Source organism: Triplophysa rosa, linkage group LG12 (genome assembly GCF_024868665.1).
Source record: "Triplophysa rosa linkage group LG12, Trosa_1v2, whole genome shotgun sequence".
NCBI lineage: Eukaryota > Metazoa > Chordata > Actinopteri > Cypriniformes > Nemacheilidae > Triplophysa > Triplophysa rosa.
The window spans coordinates 13,575,058-13,579,668 of NC_079901.1; the positions used below are offsets into that span (position 1 = coordinate 13,575,058).

The 4,611-nt window shown below is 38.0% G+C and overlaps 1 protein-coding gene across 3 annotated transcripts in view; it reads left to right on the forward strand.

Annotated features, from left to right (window-relative positions):
- Positions 1-2,105: 2,105 nt before the first annotated feature.
- The window catches only part of sipa1l3 (signal-induced proliferation-associated 1 like 3), a 67,262-nt gene continuing 64,756 nt past the window's right edge, over positions 2,106-4,611 (forward strand). For 2 of the 3 annotated variants that reach the window (XM_057347685.1, XM_057347687.1), the window contains exon 1: positions 2,107-2,323. The gene's annotated coding sequence lies outside the window, so the exon portion shown is untranslated. Of the gene's footprint in view, positions 2,324-4,611 lie in introns of all 3 variants that reach the window. The other variant, XM_057347686.1, reaches the window with a different exon arrangement.

Genomic DNA, 4,611 nt, shown 5'->3' on the forward strand with positions numbered 1-4,611 from the left:
ACCGGCTGGACTGGGGGGTGGAGGACATAGGGAATGCTGGGAAATGGAGTTTATTTTGTGTGCACAGTGGATGTGACAGGTCTTATATGTATCCTTTTTAGGGTCATATAACAGAATATACAAATAATAAAAATGTGTTAAATGGTGACTTGAATAATCTCAATTCTATTAGTTGAGCAAGTGCATAAGGCTAAATGCACTGATCGCTTTGGATAAAAGTGTATGCCAAAATGTAAATGTAATTTATTTTCCTATGCAGGAAAAGATGTCATAATTTGTATCATTATAATCAAGTACAGGAAAATATCTATGATGCAGTTTAATAAAATAACTGACCTGTACAAGATGTTCTAGTCAAAGCCCAACGTAAAACATCATCATTTGGTTATACTGCCCCCTACTGAGAATTTATATCACATGGTCATTTTTCTTTCTGACCATGTCAAGAGGTGTGTTGTCTAGATTGGATTTTCGTCGATTTCATCTCAGAGGTGGAGGGATTAATGATGATGAGGGGAACTGGGACAGCCATCTGAGGTTCAGCTTTTAGAGGCTCTTCTACCCAGGGGTGCCATGGGGTTTCTGGGCCAAATTTGCACTTTGCACCTCAAGGCCTTTCATACAGGAAAGTATGTAGTTCTGCTGGGGAACCCTGTGTGACCAGGGCCCCTCAAAATCGTTTTATTCCCTCCCACCCCAACCCTAATCTAACCCCTCTCATTACAGTTCCCTTGCTTCTACCAATGTTTTGTAAGAACCTCATCAGCAAAATTAAGTTTTTGTTATCGATGTCATTTAAACACATTAAAATGTGTATGTTAGAGTTTGGTTAAACTTGGCAATACTCATAACTTATTTAGGTTTTCATGGACATGCAAATTCATTTAAATGTTTTTGCTTATGCAAATACAAACACAAACACAAGTATGGTAAGATTTAAGGCAGGCACATTAATGGCTACTCTTCATTTGAAATCGATCGTTTCAAAACTAGGATAAAAGTAGGGCTGGAAATGGGGAATAAAAGAGATCAAACAATGATGGCTTTACATACTCTTAAATCTTTCATTACCAAACCACAGATCATTATAAGTTTATTGATGAGAACGCACTGTTAGATAAATCTTGTAAATAATCAATTACAATATGTTTTAACATTTGTAAATGAATTTAATTGAGATTTTGTACATACATAATATATCAGAGTAGCCAACTACTGCACTACTGAAAACAAAGTCTAAAAATCCTCTTTTTTCAGGTTTTTAGGTTTCTTCACTTTTCTTTGTATTTTGCAGACACTGAAGGTCATCCAGCCATATATCCAACAGTTTCTAGATGGAATAATAACATTATAATGTATGCAATGTTGGACAAACTGGAGTATGACTGATAGGCCTGCCTGTTTATAAAATTGTATATTCTATCTACATTATATAGAATAAAACAATTATAATGACAAAAATACCCACCTTCACATTTATCTTTACAAATACACTTTGTCGTCCTCTGTTCATATTACTATGGAAAATGTGTCGTGGTACTGCAGTCGAGTGTGTAATGAAAAAAATGTCCACAGGGCTGTGCTATACACTGCTAAAATATACCTGCACGGTCTGAATCCTACTAAATTGTGAACGTGCGTGGTATCTAAATTTGTGTTATACGATTAAGCTTTTCATAGAATAACTTCATTTACAACGAAATGTTTTCATTTTAACAGGTCTCTATTGTAACAGACCACGAGAAAATAGACGTAACTGCAGTCTGACGTCATGCAAGCACACCAAATCACATTACTTAAAGGAACGTACATACTTCGGCGTACATACTTACGTATTACTTAGCTCGGCACAGCACAACACAACTAAGTGCTGTTTACATCTTCAAAATGATATTGAGGCTTTGATGTTTTAATATTTACATTATTTATATGCTGCCCCATTCTGTTTTTCATCATTGTGCAGTAGTGTGAACTGTCTTAATGGCGTTGGCTTCTTAACACAGCAGACTGATCCTGAGTGCTCACCACGTTATATTGCGGACTTCGGTCTCTTTCATGCATTACTACTGACACTTGTGAATTCAGCCGTGCGCATGCGCAGTGCTATGTACGTGTGTGCGCGAGTAGCAGCCGGGCGTCGTGGTTTCGGTTGGCTGGGAGGAAGAGGAATAACGAATGTGGAAGCCAAGAAGAATTCCTCGTTGGCGAACGGCGCTGGGGCGAGAAGTGTACAATATTCATAGGATTTCTGAAACCTTTTTACGGACTACACATGTTTGCTTTGGAAATTTAAGTTTCCCCACGCATGCCCTGCTCGGATAAGGTAAGAGGCGTTCAGCGGGAATCATTAGTTTGTACGATCATGTTTAAATCAACAATGCGAAGTGGCGAGTGAACTCAGGAGCCTTTGGACAGCTTTTAGATTTTGTCATGTTTTTTTCATTACATGCAGAGGTGTACGGTGGGTAATTGAGCTTTTTAGGAACCGGGCACTGGTCATTGTGAGGGATTTGAGATCATTGGGATGTATTTTCATTTAAGTGTTAAACGTTAGTGAAAATAAACGAGTCCTTCCTGATGAATCAGCGCGCATGCGTCAGCACTTTGTAGTTTTTACTCACCTGGAGTCAGTCCATGCGACAATAGTGAGACTACAAGTTACATACAATGGTTCCCTTGTTCCAAGGTTAATGTTATTTCTTAAAGCATCTTAAGACGAGTGTTTGTCTGTAGGGAGGGGAAATTGTTGTCTGAAGTTTCAGCAAATGCAGTATTTTTGAAGAAACCAGAGAAAATGTCTTGAAGCGAAACATAAAAGCTCAGTGCATAAACAAAAGTTGCTTTACAATTAGTTCGGATTTAAATAACCTGTTTCATATGAGTTTCTCATTTGTGACTGATCTGGTAAGATACAGCGCAGAAAAGGACGCTTGCAGTAATGTTTTGATAATGACTATTTAGAAAAAGTCTTTAGTACAACTTCATAATGCTCTTCTTAATCCTGCTTTATATCTTTGCAGATGTTGTGGCATCCTTATAATTCTCAGAACAATAAGCGGTTTATTTGATCATTATTGAATCATTCACTTTACCTGTTGTCATAAAAGGTAGGCTATAAACTCTGTAGGTAATGTGTAGCTATATAATTTAAAGTGAACATATTGAACATCTCATATGTGACCCTGGACAACAAAAGCAGTCTTATGGGTCAATGTTTTAGGGAAAACATTTTTTTTTAGAATTTTTAAATCATCTGAAAGCAGAATAATTAAGCTTTCTATTGATGAATGGTTTGATAGGATAGGACAATATCCGACAACAGTTTAAAACTCTGGAATCTGAGGTTGCAAATAAATCAAAATATTGAGAAAATTGCCTTTGAAGTTGTTCATCAGAGGCACTGTAGCAGGCCATCCACTCACAAAAATAAAGTTTTTATATATTAACGGTATGAAATTTACAGTATATCTTCATGGAACATGATCTTTACTTAATATCCTAATGATATTTGGCATAAAAGAAAAATCGATAATTTTGACCCACACAATGCATTTTTGGCTTTTACTAAAAATGTTCCCGTGCTACTTAAGACTGGTTTTGTGATCCAGGGTCGAACATTAGAGATCCAGACTGTCATGTTCAAAGGTTTTATTTTGGTAACCTCCTTTCTGGGGCTAATTCAGTCATGTTAAGATGACTGATACCAGTGACTGTGGCCAAAGTCAGGTCTCATGCAGACAAAATTGAAGGCAAGTGTGGACATCAGTCACTGCTGCTGTCGAAGTCACAAAGTTGGAGCCAACTCTTCTTTAAAGTAATAATTTAAAACAAAATGTCTTTTTGTGAGGAGTTGAATGCTGTTGTAAATCTGAATAACTGCTTCCAGGTGTTAGGCTAAAGTCCAGTCTTCAGTTGTGCCCTGTAAAGTTGCAATATATATTTGTGTGCGGGGAGAAATACTTGGAGTTCTTGAGGAATCTCAAGTTGTTTTTCCATCAGCTAACCAGAAAGAAACCCTTCTGTGTAAAAACACCACTGCTTTCTGCAGCCGGCTGGTTGAGAGACTGCTTAAGGTTTTGAATAGACAAACTGAGTTAAGAGTAGGTCGGGATTGTCTGTGGGATTTGAATGTTGTCATTTGAGTCCCTGCATGTCAATTTAAGAGGGTTTTGGTGTTGTCATCTGCACACACACCAGCTTTCTGTCAGGTATAACATTTCCACTTGGCAGAAAGAAACAGAACAGAACAGAAACTCGTGGTCTGGCAAATATTTATTTTTTGTTATAAGTATACACAATTCAGGAACGTTCAGGAATGTAAGATCTTTTATCACAACACGCCCTTTGTAATGGATCAATAGTGTTAGACGGAAAAGTCTGACTTGTGTGCCCTAACATCCATTACCTGCATAGGACAAAAATATCCCTAAAGCCTCTCTCTCTCTCTCTCTCTCTCTCTCTCTCTCTCTCTCTCTCTCTCACCCTCTCCCTCTCTCTCTCTCTCTCTCTCTCTCTCTCTCTCTCTCTGCTCTCCTCTCTCTCTCTCTCTCTCTCTCTCTCTCTCTCTCTCTCTCTCTCTCTCTCTCTCTCTCTCTCTCTCTCTCTCTCTCT